At 39.0% G+C, this 13,663-nt stretch overlaps 1 protein-coding gene and 1 long non-coding RNA gene across 17 annotated transcripts in view; one reads left to right on the top strand and one right to left on the bottom strand.

Annotated features, from left to right (window-relative positions):
- Nucleotides 1-9,604, bottom strand: part of PPFIBP2 (PPFIA binding protein 2) — a 110,322-nt gene extending 100,718 nt beyond the window's left edge. For 4 of the 14 annotated variants that reach the window (XM_068685108.1, XM_068685107.1, XM_068685113.1 and 1 more), the window contains exon 1: nt 4,955-5,209. The gene's annotated coding sequence lies outside the window, so the exon portion shown is untranslated. Of the gene's footprint in view, nt 1-4,954; nt 5,212-5,534; nt 5,651-9,355 lie in introns of those variants that run through there. The other 10 variants (XR_011097374.1, XR_011097375.1, XM_068685110.1 and 7 more) reach the window with 5 other exon arrangements.
- The window catches only part of LOC137857922 (uncharacterized), a 236,476-nt gene continuing 231,386 nt past the window's right edge, over nt 8,574-13,663 (top strand). Inside the window, exon 1 of one of the 3 annotated variants that reach the window (XR_011097381.1) lies at nt 8,574-8,708. This is a non-coding gene — a long non-coding RNA (uncharacterized lncRNA). The other 2 variants (XR_011097380.1, XR_011097379.1) reach the window with 2 other exon arrangements.

Raw genomic sequence — 13,663 nt, 5'->3', positions numbered from 1 at the left:
CTTTGGTAGAGATTCCTCCACCCCATGTAGTGAAACATCAGAATATTGAAACATCAGGTTTGGGAGCTGACCATATTACATGCCTTAGTTTATCAACACAGAAACACATTCATAAATTTTACTGTAATGTCATTAGATTAAGACGTTCTGATTATGCATTATTAAAACAGATGCTGCCAAATGCATTGCATGTAGTGGAATAAAAATATCATTTACTATGTTAAAGGGACACTTCAGCAAATATTTTCCCTTGTGAAACTATGACTTCTGAAATAAACTTTGGGTAGCAAATAGTGCAAACAGGAAAAAAAATCTGTTTGTATGAACAGCATAGATAGAAATAAGAAGACATCCCCAGCTAAATCACCTCTAAATCTGGAAAACAATCAGGTTTGTTTTCAGAAGGGGATGAAGTAAAACTTTGGTTGCCATACTGTCAGTGTATGAAATCCAGATTAGAATTCAGCAGTTTAGATTTATCTTCAGTAATTAACTGGCATACAATCTGTTGATTTTAGAGTATGAAGACATGGCCAGCAAGTGAATCATTCCCTGAATATTCATACACCTCACAGTGTTGCTCTGAAGAAAACAAGACTCACATTCAGCATTTGATAAGCAACTACATGTAACCAAACAAAGCTTTGGAATAATCTTCCTCTTGCCATTCAACATATTTTAACTTTGAGCCCTCCAATTCATTTCATCCCTCAAGCCTAATGTTAGGCTTTGCTGAAAGAAAACCAGGCCTGCTGATTTGGCTTCTTCAAATTCACATCTGCGTCAGGAAACCATCATCAACGTAGCACCATGTCCTTAGGTGAATGCAAAAGAGCTCTCATACAATCAGCAGTTCACACTCTGTCATTGCACCTTTCTGAAAGTCAGATCTATCATTTGCCATTCCAGGCATGACATCTGCCACATAATACCTGGTTACCATTGGGTTTCATATCTTTTCTTCTCTCTAAACCAGGAAGGACTCTATTTTCCCCTGTATTCAACCAACTTTGATCTTTAGTTACTTGAGGTTTTACCTGGATAATCCAGCTAAACAGATGAACATATATTTTTAAATTAATATAAAATAAATATAAAGTAAGAATATATTTTATATATCACAAACAGAGACTTGAGGAAAACACGAATTGCTCCCCATTAGCTTGCTGATCATCTGGCAAAGAACTAATTTGGAAACCTTTCCCTAATTGATTTCTTTTGGGATATGCTACGTTACGACTATAAAGGCAGGAAACTAATCTAGGATCAGTACATTTGGGGACCTATTTAGTAGATAAACTGACTCACACTTCCAGCAAGAAAGCTAAGAAAAAATTCAGAGTGGGAGAGCACTGGGGCCATAAAAAATGGATTAATTCTCCATCAGAGATAAGAATAGCACTTTCTCAAAGATTATGCTGAAAGATGCATCCTAAAAATGGAAATTATGTTACTTTTTGATAAATTCAGGAAGCTAAATAGGAAAACTACGTGTCAGGACTGCCTTATGCATGTGAAGATACCTATGGGAGTATTTTTCTCTTTGATCAGTATGAAAATACTCAGCATCTTGGGGTCACAGGTCTTCTGGAAATACTAGAGAACTACAAAATATTCAAATCAATCTTGCTTTACAGGTGATCAAAGTGGAGTTTAAAATCCAGGTCATGCATACAGTCCTTTAAAACACTGCACTGTAACTTGGCAGACTTATAGTATAAACAAAATACACAAATTGACATACACGGGCAACTGTGCCATTAAGATTAACTTTTTATGTTTCTTTCAGAAAGGAATTATCTGCTTAATTGAAATTCTTTGTTCTCCACATCAATGAATTGCCAAATAAGAGAAAAGTACTATTGGGAAATAGCACTTGGGGTTTATAGCAAATAAGCACCTGGAGAGGCAGGGAAGCAAAACAGGTAACTGTAATGTTACAAGGTCACAAGAGACTTGCAATAAAAACATCCTGCTAAAACATGTAGGCAGAGGCACTTAGCTACAAAAAGCAGCTTTAGTTTGTTGGTTAATGTGCATGCATTTAAAACCAAAAGAACCCGAAAATACTGTGCTGTACAAGGGGGTGGCAGGAAGGAACTCAAGCCATCACAGTTTTTCAAATCCATCTCAGAGCTGGTGCTTAGACTGTGTTAAAGAACAAACTGAGGAGTAGGTGGGGTGCAAGTCCCAGTTTCTTCAGCTCTTCAAAGTAATGGTGAGTTGATAGCACAGAAAATACAACAGCAAACTGGAGAAAATTTAGAGAATTGGATCATGGCTTAAACTTGACAATTTTCAAGGGATTAAGTTACCCATGCTAAATGATTTCACACCCATCTGCTGAACTCTGGTAACTGATCAAGTGTGCCTCCAAGGCCAGTTATTGCTGCCTAAACTTTATTCAATAGCTGATTAGACTTTGGAGATTATAATTTAAGAAGCTGAATTCACTGAACTCTGAGGATGAGCTGGCAGATATAAATGATAAACACCTCTACAGATTAGAGCAATACAACTTCCCTAACAGAAATATGCCTTTTGAAGGTTTCTCATCTACTGCCATAAATGGAGTCGTGTTTTGTTGCACTACCATTTCTACACTACCAGTATTTCTGGAAAACGCAGAACAGCCATGCTTGGCACAGCACATCAAATGATAAAGTTTGGATCTATACTGAGTGATCATTATTACAAAACACATTTCCTTATGCATCATTTCTCTACTTTGATATACAATAAATCCTCTGAATCATATTACAAACATCCAAAGCAATAGCCCACTGAGGCTCTGCATTACCTACGTGAGTCTATACTTCTGCTAATCTTACCAGGTCAAGGCCTTCATTTGTTTGAGCTAAAAGGCAATTTAAAACACTTTTGCACCCTAGCTGTGGAGAAAGCGAACTAAGTTTCTGTCCTGTTTCTGAATAGTCTAATAAGAGTGAGAGGTGTGTCTAGGGATGAGTGCTTTAGATTCTGTTGTTTTGTTTTGGTTTTGTTTTGTTAAAGAAAGAGGGAAAAGTGGAAACAAGTTAGGTAAATGAAAGCTAGCAGCAGAGCTGCACAGGAGAAACAACAACATCAACAACAACAACAAAAGGAGGGCCATATTTAGTTTTTTCATTTTCCTCTCTGTTGTACTCACAGCACCACATCCTCTGCTTTCCCCCTTGTTGCTGACCCTATCTAAATGTTCAGAAAAGGTGGTTCTTAAGGTCTTCACTTAACTCTTCTCCATCTGTTCTCTTCCCATCATCCGTTCAAACACACTGTACCACATAAAGTCACGTTATGTTGCCTTACAGCCTGCACTGATGGTCTAAAGTAAGAGAGACTTCAGTACAACAGATACATGATAGAGGAAAGGACATAAAGGAGGCAGAGACCACTCTTCTGCTTCAGTTTCTCCTTCAACACAGGCTGGACAGGGAGAAGAACTGATTCAAGAACCCAGAAAGCTCTACTCATTCCTTCCCTACCTCCTTCTTGTCCTCCTTGCTTCTAGCATATGATATGACTATGGTAGCCGAACTGAAATAAGATGGTACTAACAGTGTCCTCTGCCACCATTCCTCTAATTCCTCAACTTCCTGAGACAGAAGATAAAAGCAGCAAGGGAACTAGGAACCAGGGAACAACGCTCCCAGCTCAATTCCAACCATGCTTCAGCCAGACAGGAGATTAACCAGTTTCTGCCCCCTCCTTTTAATTTGATGTTTCCCATAGGGCAGAGTCCCAGATGTATGATAGATAAAGTGCTATTTTGCCAAGCCTCTTGATTACTACCTGGCATGGATAAATAAAGCATTTATGTTTTAAGAAGTGAGGCTATTGCTAATGTGAAACAGTTACAGGCATATCATGCATGTCAACAGCAGACATAAACATCATCTGTCAGTGCCAAGATTAGTCTTGAGCTATCCCTCAGCTTAAGTCCCATTTTGGGGGACTTGACATCATTTCTCTCTCTCTCCTATTCTGGCAACAAACTATACTTGTCCAGAAGACAACCCTAAGGTTCCTCTGAGCTCTTTTTTAAACTCTAACTTACATGGGGTTTCCTTTAGGTTCAAGAGGCCCTTCCCATTGCTTCAAACTGGGAATATCAGCAAATGGAGGGTAAATCCAGATCACTTAAAAACAATCCACGCTTGTTCAGGCTTATCGCAATTTGTCCTTTCCCTCTTCTGGTATGACAAGTTCTACTCCAAGCGTTTCTCCATTAGGAAGATAAAAGGAAGTTAGCACAGCAGAGCCAAATCAAAGTCAGGCACACAAGCAAAGCAAGTCGGTAAGTTTGGAAAGCCGAGATTCCGCCTCCTTCACCTCCCCATCTCCTCTTTCCACACAAGTTTCAGAATGAAGCCCCTCGCGCTATGTGCACCTGTTCTCACAGCGCTACTTCCTGTTAAAAAAAATAAATAATAATAATAAAAAAAAAAACAGGAATCACACAGAGAAGTGCCCCTCACTACTCCCTGTCCTGCCAAACCCCTGCAGTTAAAATAGTTACGTTGGAGAAGACGTTTATGAGCAGTGGAATATCGCGTGTAGCGCATGCAAACCTTCAAAGGCACACAGCGCGCTTCACCCACATACAGGCAGATGCCACCAAACGAGTCTTACATTGCCTCCCACGGAGCTGAACAAGCGATCAGGCACAGAAACACGCAAACACACGCTCACTGATCGCTCCCACAGGTGCTAAGGGGGGTATTTGTGCCACAGCACCACGGAAACAGGCGCTGAGCCCTGCAGCTGGGCAGCAGCCGGCGTCTCCTCACCGCCTGTCTCCCTGCGCTGGCAGAGGAGCCCGGAACAGCCGCCCTGTGTCCCCCACGAACACACCTTTATCCTCATTTACTTTTCTCAATTAAAGGCCGGGGTGGCAGGGGGAGCTGCCGAGGTCTCCGAGCAGGTCACCCACCGCCCAAGCGCCTCATTTCCTTACCTGCCAGCGGAGCTCAAGTTTCACAACTTGGCGAGGATGAGCATTTACCCTCCAGCAGAGCCGGGGCGCTTTAAAACCCTCCTCAGCGGCTCGGCGTCCTAACAAAAACACCCCCCGAGGAGAAGCCACCCGGCAGCGGCGCCCCCAAGCACCCGGCACGGCAGAGGCGGCCCCAGGTGCGCCACACGGCGGTGGGCGACCGTTGGGCGACCGTTGGGGGACCGTTGGGGCTCGCCTCACGGGCGCGAGGGACGCGGAGCCTGCGCCCACCCGCTGCTGGCTGCGGGGCCGCCCCCTGGTGACGCCGATCCTTACCTCGACAGGGCTTCTAGGTTAAATTAAGCCTTACGGTATTAACCGAGAAAACCGATATGTTTTCTCCACAGACACAGAAATCTGACATTTTTAGTGCTTAGATTTGAAATCGGAAGTGCTTTCTCAGTCAGATAGCGCAGAGCAATTATACCGATAGGGCGTTTTAGGCCGTGTTTCTTTTTACCCTACTTCTAAAAAGCTTCTCTAATGCTACATTTACAATTACAGAAAGCATCCAAGGAAGCAACACACAGAACAGACTCACAATCAAAAGGTACGTGGCTGCTGTCTGTAGAGGTTCCTGGCTTCTTCAAATAACAATAAAAACTCCACAGGTTTCGCTCATTGAGGCTTTACTTCGAGCCAGTGAAGCACCAGCAAGTTTTGTGGTGCCTTGTTTTTATCCCACATGTGATATTGACACAGCTCTTTCACGGCATGCCTCTGCTGAGTGCCTCTGATGATGTCAGTTTTCCAGGGAGTTGACTAAACAGCAGTAAACATTTAGCAGAAAGAGAGATAAAGAGTTTCGGGTACCTGTAACTCAAGCAATGTAATTAAAACGCACACCTTTGGCTGTTTGTGGAGCAGTTGTATTTCAACCACCACAGTTTGCTCTTACCTCTGTGACATTGTTGACTTCCATCTAAAGAGTCTAAGCTTAGTTAATACACATGATTTTTAAATGTAATTATATATAACAATTATGCTCAATTTTAAAATTCCCTTTTGGCTAGTGTAAGCTTGCCCTGTATTTGTAAATGTTGAAGCATTTAGGTATTTTGCTTCCTGTTACCAATACGCTCTGACCTTGTGAAGAGTTGTGTGTGATTTTAGTCTTCTCTTAAACTTCTACACAAGATCAAGACTATGAATGACGTACCAGGTATTCCAAATAAAGAATTGGACCTCAGTGACAGAGTGAACATGCCCAAGGTGGGGAAGAGAGAAAATGGGAAGTAGAATGCCTTTGAAACACCTCTGAACATGCTAAAGAGTAATTAAAATTGGCAAGAATCCAGAGGCTGTGTATTCATTTGGCTTGCTTTCAAATTTATCTTGTCTACCTCTCAGCTTTGAGGTAGTCTTCTTAAATAGGTCACGTGGAGGAATGGTCAAAATTATAATGGTTGATAACACTTGTATCCTTCATGCTGATATGAAAAAGTATTACTACTAGTATTACTACTGTTGGTTGCAGTGTCAAACTGTTTGGGAACGGGTCAGTGGAATTTGGAACCAACTAGACAAAGCTGAGAAACTTTTTCAACACCAACCTGGTTTCTCATTCTTTTCCCCAGCCATCCTTGCTGATGGTCTAAAACATGTGTCTGGGTGACTTTCCACATGATGAAAGCAGCAGCTGGGACCTCATTGACCCCTTTATGGCCATGTAGTGTTGTTACCTCTTCTCTTGTTCACACCTGTAATTATCAAGCCCATGCTGGCACATGCTGTACTCCAGTGTTTTGTTGGAAAAAGTGCTGCCAGCCAGTGCATAGGAAGGTGAGTGTGGCCTTGCCCTGGTGTTGTGAAGGGGAAGGACCTGGAACAGAGAGTTTGTGCAATCACTGCCACTCCCTTCATAAGCAGTGAAGGGCAGAAGCAAGAGAGCTTAAGCAGCACAGGGCAAGCAAAGAACGCAAACCAGTGTCCTGCTACTGCTGTGATATTCACATGTAATCATTTCAGTGTTCTGTTTGTGTTTGGTGCGGATACTTCTGCAATATTGCTGTATTTTGGGCTAACTTGATCTTGTTGATCTTGTCTGTCCTAAATCATGCTCAATGTTATTTTCAATGAAGTGGGTTAATTCCATGTCTCAGTGCAGCAGGTTCCAGAAGCACTCCCTCAGCTGTCCTGGCCTCTTGGCTAATTACCATTCCAGAAGTCCCCCGTCAATAAGAGTGGTTTCTTTTCTGCGCTAGTGCAGACACATTACTGTCACAAAGCTAGCATTGTGTTAAGTCTTGGCCTCTCGTATACAACAATGAAGCTTATTCAGAGAGAACAGATCATCCTCAGAAAAAAAAAATAAGAAAAAACAAGTTAGGAACCCCAAAAGAGAGCACTGCTGGGTGCTGCTTTACTGACCATTTTCATTTCTTCGGTGTCTGAAATAGGTGTAGTTATCTGTGACCTCCTAGATGTTGCTCAAACAGTTTATGTCCATAAGATATAACTACCATGCACTATGATCCAAATTGCCATTATATTTGCTGAAAAGTTTTTATAAAGCTTTAATTACACTGTTTATTAGGAAGAGTAAATTAACTTCATCTACTGTAGGTAAAATCCAGTCCCAACAATTCTAACTTTTTATAAGCACTTACTCGAGAATTCTCACAAGAGATGTGTGAGATCTCATGTCCTCCTTTATTGAGCTTTTGTCCAAGAAGACTACAGTAAAGGTTAGCCAGCGTAATTTCACTTCTTTCCCCAAATCACCTTACTCATTCATAAACTACATTGTATGAAACACCAGCATTAAAACATTATGTACAAATAACATGATGCAGGACCGAAAGCTGCAAGCACTGTGTAATCACTTGTTTATGAACAAACAAGCCATTTAAATACTCAGAGGTTTCCTTTCTTGTAAATTTTGTTAAATAAACTGTAGACTGGTAATCATGGGATAGAGAATGCTTCCCCATTGACTCCATACAGCTAATCCTTTATGTTTCATTAGAAAGCTTTCCCTGCCTTATCTTCAAGGGAAATTTGTTGCCAGAAATTACCGATTTTGTCTCCTTAGGTAGAAAGCCTTCTCCTACCCTCTGAAACTTTTTTTAAACATATATTCATTTATAATGGACAAGATTTGATTTTTTTTCCCCCTCTTTTCCTGTCATTATTTGGTGGAGTTACAGTGAAATATTCCAGATGAGCATTTATTTGTTTCTACATAAAATTAGGCTTGAAATTTTCTTGTGATCTGGACAAGTAGAGGTACTTGTTACTAAATCTCAATATACTATTTTTTCTCTCTCAATTTAGAGTACCAAGAGTTCCGTAGCAGTATATACAATATAAAAGTCTTCCTTCATTCAGATGTCTCTCTCTCACCAGGTAAGATGAAATACACTTATTTTTATTCCTTAACATATAGACACATTTCCTAGGGAATACTATGCTTATTTAGCTGAATTGTTTTCCAGTCTTTTGTTTAAATTTCAGAAGTCTTTAATGGACAAATGGAGCTCTTAGAAACCCTTTCAGAAATGTACTGTTACTTCTGTTCAGCGTTTTTAAACACTTGTAAAGAAGCTATTGGTCTGGCTGCTAGCATTTAATTAGTTGGGATTATGTCAGACAGCTGTAACTAGCTGAGTTTAGCCAGTGGTGCCACAAGAACGTAGCTCCATCTAGCGTTCAGCTTCCAAAACAAGTACGAGTGATCTTGAAAGTGTTTGGAATTAACTTTCTCTGCTCCCAGGTATATACTAGTAGGTCCCTATGGACCTGGGTGGGGGAGGGTTGTAGGTTGACAAGTCTACCACAGTAAATAAAAAAACAAACAAACAAAAAAAACAAACAAAAACAAACAAACAAAAAAACTATTGGAGGGCAGGTGCAGCTGTTTTGGACAGACAGCTGTTTATAACATCTGCATCCAAGTTTGCTGTAACCATCATGGAGAGACCTTCTTAATGCAGTCTGGAAAACAGAGCTTTTACCGTAAGTTACTGTCTGCTTATGGATAGAGAATAGTCTACCCTATAAGCTGTTACTCTATTTTCTATACTGAGGTAATTATGAGCCACAAGGCTTGTTTGAGTCAGACTTAACTCTGAACACTGTGGGATTTCGTGTTTATCTAGATTTGTTTGAAAAGTTATGTGTTAAGAAATGGTAGAAAAATACATGCTAGAAAGTATTTTCAATTATATAAGACATTATTAAACTGTTTATCTGCTAAAAATGTATCCATTGTTCTGTGACATTCTGGCAAAAGTTTCTAGCCAGCATTTAGGTTTGAGTCAAGTAAGATGCAATTTTTCTGAGCTTTTATTTATTTTTTAATCCACTAGCTTCAAAAATAGGAGAGATCATAACAGCAGGAAAACTTCAAGTTAGTCTTACCTGCAAGTTTTGAGCTGCAAGGCAAGGTTCTCTCTCCTCTGTTTCTCCAGATAACGCTCTTGATCACTTCTGTCTTTAACAGTTGTTAATGCACAGTTCTTTTTTCTTATAATCGTACATACGGATGCAAGAAGCCATCTTTGTTATAGAGAAAAGCCTCAGACAGCTCCAGTGTATTTTGTTTACAATTCAGTAAGTCTGATATAACAAAATACTGTTTGCTTAGCTGCAGAAGCAAGCCATGGCATCTGATTTAACTTGTTGCAACTCTCAGGCAGTAAAGATTAGCTTAAACCGCTTTCATCTGACCTCTATGTTTGCAAGGGCAGGCAAGGTCACTTACCATGACTCAGCTGAGATGCAGTAACTCAGTCACGTGCCAGAGCTCTTGGTTTACTGTTCAGCTTCCTTTTGTTAGCGTTTTCTGGTATTTGCTAAAATGTGACTTCACAGAGAAGATAAATGATACTTTCCATGGAGATTTAAATAAGATCAGGCAATGTGTCAGTCACGTATAACAAAATCTTTGGCTGATACACATCTTAAAATAATCTTAAAGGTTGGCCTGCAAGCAGTCACTAAGATCTACTGCAAGAGGACTCCAACAACCCCACAACCAAATCATCATCTACAAAAAAAAGCAGCAGGACCCAATCTCTAATGATTGTCTCAGATTCAGGAGTTGATAACCTGTATGTGTGTGCCATAGCATGCATAGCTCAGAAATTATAAGTAATTGGCCATGACTGACACCCGGAACGGGAACTCCTAGTTTTACAGATTCCCCGGGGGGGCATGTAGTCTGTTACTACCCAATAAAAGTTTCCTGTCAAAGAACCTTTCTTGACCTTTTACGGAGTCGGACTTCTGGACACTTCCCCATGCCTGTTCCCTTTCTTACTTTCTCTGCCTTCACAGATAACCTTTTGGTTTTCTGAAACTTGACCTAGCACTTAAAAACATGTTCTGTCTCTCCAAGACCGTAGTTTTTTTTAGCAGTTCTAAACTGCTAATGCATCTCTTCTCTGTCCTGGCTTTGAGCAGCATGCCTAATTGAAAGATGTCCACCTACCTCTCGGTCACTATGTTTTCACAGGATTTTAGAAATAACAATAAAAGTGTCTCTTCCTATGTTTTTATTTTTAAAATTAACTAGCATAGGAGACTGAGTGTCTCATAGCAGAAAAAATGACTAAAAACACATTTGCTAGGCTTCCTTTATAGTGTCCATGAACTTTAAAGCCAGTTATCAAGATTCTAAGTCAATGTAAGATTATGAATATTTGATTTTATAGCAGATCTTATATAAATTGGGAATCATCACTAGGGGTTGGTAAATAATCACTGGTTGGTAAATAAAAGCTACATAAAGATTTTCCTTTCTTCTGCATGGCCAAAACAAGTTATCATACTGTCTTCTCCCAAATCAAGGTATATGTCTGGAATTTAATCGTCTCTGCTGATACATAGATCTTACCTCATATTAAAGTCACACTGTAAATGCGAAGGTTAGAGGCAAATAAAACCAAATTAAGTCCTTTACCGTGAGCTACCTACATGTATGTTTTCAGTTAGAAAATTACACATGTTCTACTTGAATCATGCCTTTTAAAAATACTTTTCTGGCAGAAGACACGGATATTTTAATCCAGGTGATTAGGGCTCAGACTAGGATTTGACAGTAGAAGCTACACACCCTCCAAATTTCTTTATACCGGACTGGAACTAAAGCTGGTGGGGAAACTATTTGTGTACCATCATGAGCCCTCTCAAGAGGATTGTTTTTAGCTTGATTGTAATGCCACAGCTGCATGAGTTTTGGTAGATTACGAGGAAACCTGTGTTTCATTGCAAATTACCTCTGAATCCTGTTGTGATTTCACACTGATTACAGCTGTATAAGCATCTGAATATGCTCATCTCTGTTTAAAAGATGAAGCTACTTGTTCTGTGTTTTACTATAGTTTTTGTAAGTTCAAATAAAAGTAGAGTTATTTTATTTTATTTTCCCATAAGCATTGCTAATCTTGATATTTGGGCAGCTAGCAAGCCTTTTCAGGTACTTTGCAATTCAATTTTATTTTCAACTTTCAAGTTTAGTTAAGCTGCAAGTTTTATTGTGTGATATAGTTTTTTTATTTTTTTTTTTTGAGCTTAATGTGAGCTTTCTTTGTCTTGTTATGGTAATAGCTAGTTAGAGGTTTCTCTCTCCAAAAAGTGTTTTTCTGAACAGGAAATAATTATGGTCAGTTGTCTTTACTGTGGCTGTGATATCCATTTTAGCAGAAGTGCTCGGCTCTTATTTTGTTACTAGACTTTATTGCATGCTTGTAACTATCGCAGTCACTTGCTAGTATGTCAGTGACTGCATTTTTGATGTTGCTGTTGTTTAAGGTGGTAGTCTTCTGTATCCAGGTTTGGTTTGCGACTTGCATATTCAGCCTGAGAAATATTTAATTTATTTTATTTATTTTTTATTGGTGTAAAGACTTGTCATATGCTCTTTTTTATTTTTTTAATTTTTTTTTTTTTTTTTTAGCAATTTTCAGAAAAGGCTTACTTCTTAAGCTCCTTTCAAAAAACAAACAAAAAACAAACCACCACCAGCAAATATAATTATAACATTCAGGCCTAAAGCCTAGTTCACCATGAATGGAGAGCCTGAAAATGCTGACTTTATTTAGTACACTTGTATAAATATATAGAGGAAATACTTGTTTCCCTGAAACAATGGAATGAATAGGGTTAGGAATTTAGCTTTTACTTTTTCTTGCTTGTGTACTGCCAGGTACTGGGATTCTGTTCCCAAGGATGGTATCACATTCCTTTTCAAAAAGTATTCATATCTCAATTGCAAACATTCCTTATTGTTTTTCTTGGACAGTCACTCACCTGATGTTGTTGTTTGACCGGCTTTTGAGGAAATAAGAATTCTTTTAGTATGGGCACAAACGAGGGTGAAATTAAATTGTGATATTCTTTTTTTAAATGAATAATAATACTAATAGTGTTTAATTTAGTGAGTAACATCAGACAGATACTGTAGCAGCAATTTTTAAATTAAATTTGCATAACTGTGTAGCCAAAAAGTTTGCTTTAGCTGGAAAAATATGTTAAGCAGCTCCTTCCTTGCTTTACATCTCTGTTAGAGGGAGTCACTAAAACTGTAGCTTGCAAAATCAACTGCAGCTTAACTGTGCTCCTGGGATTTCAGTGCTATGCTGTGTCTGAGAAACCTCTGGAGGGTTATGTCGTAGGAGTAGCTGGATGGTTGTCAATGGGGAAAGCTCAAATGTTTTTGTTTTAAAAGAGAAAACAGAAAGTGCATTGATTCAGGTCATGAAATAAGCCTAGGATGCAAAATTTTGTGGTTCTGATTTCGTGTGCAAAACTGCTATGGTGTAGATAAATTGTTTCATGCTTGTGTGGCTGTGTGCCCTTGTTTTTTTCCTATTTATATGCGTGGACCTATACATGTTGGAACATGCAAGTATATGATGCCATTGACAATGAACTTAAAATTTGCTTAGAACAAATATTCATCTTTTATGCCTATTGATTTTAGAAATTAAAAAAAAAACACGTTGTTTTTAGTACAAGTTTCATAAGAAAAAATATATTAAAATATCTTTTTTAAGATGGTATTAGTACTTTGGGGAAATGATTGATATATTAGTTGAAACTTTAATACATTTTTGTTGATTGGACTGACCAGGAATGCAGTTATGTTCTTCTCCTTGCATGTTGATTATGCTATTTTTTTCTTATAATGTTAATGTCATGAGAAGAAAAGTATGTGGGCTAGTTTGGAGGGTTTTTGAGTTTGTCTACTGAAACTTAAACTGTAAACCTGCAAAATTAGAGCTATGCGCATTAACTTTATTGCTGTCATTTATCCTGCATTCTTTTCCTCTCCTGGTTGTGATGACTAGCTTCTAGAATGGTGGTCAAAACAAGAAATTCATAGTATTCGGCAAAACTGCTTGTGCTAAAAATGATTTCTGAAATGAAAAACTTTTTGAGATCTTTATAGGAGATAACACTTTTTTCACAGTAATGCATGGTCTGAACATAGTTCAGAAATGATTGCCTCTAAGATTGAAGTATCTGATTGTAGATGGCTCCTGGCATTTCTTGGGTCCATGTGGAGAAGAGCTAGGGCTTTAAATCAGATTTTGCACTTATTCTTAAAAACCTCTTCTGTTGAGGCTGTTTCTACCAACTGCAGATGTGGCACTGGAAAGCTGGCATTAAATCAGCATACATCTTGCAGACACATTAAAATTGCTTTTGGAAAAATACAGTGTG

This window comes from Anas acuta, chromosome 5 (assembly GCF_963932015.1).
Source record: "Anas acuta chromosome 5, bAnaAcu1.1, whole genome shotgun sequence".
Taxonomy (NCBI): domain Eukaryota; kingdom Metazoa; phylum Chordata; class Aves; order Anseriformes; family Anatidae; genus Anas; species Anas acuta.
Note: the sequence above shows the minus strand (reverse complement) of the source record. Positions and strands in the feature narration are given on the sequence as shown.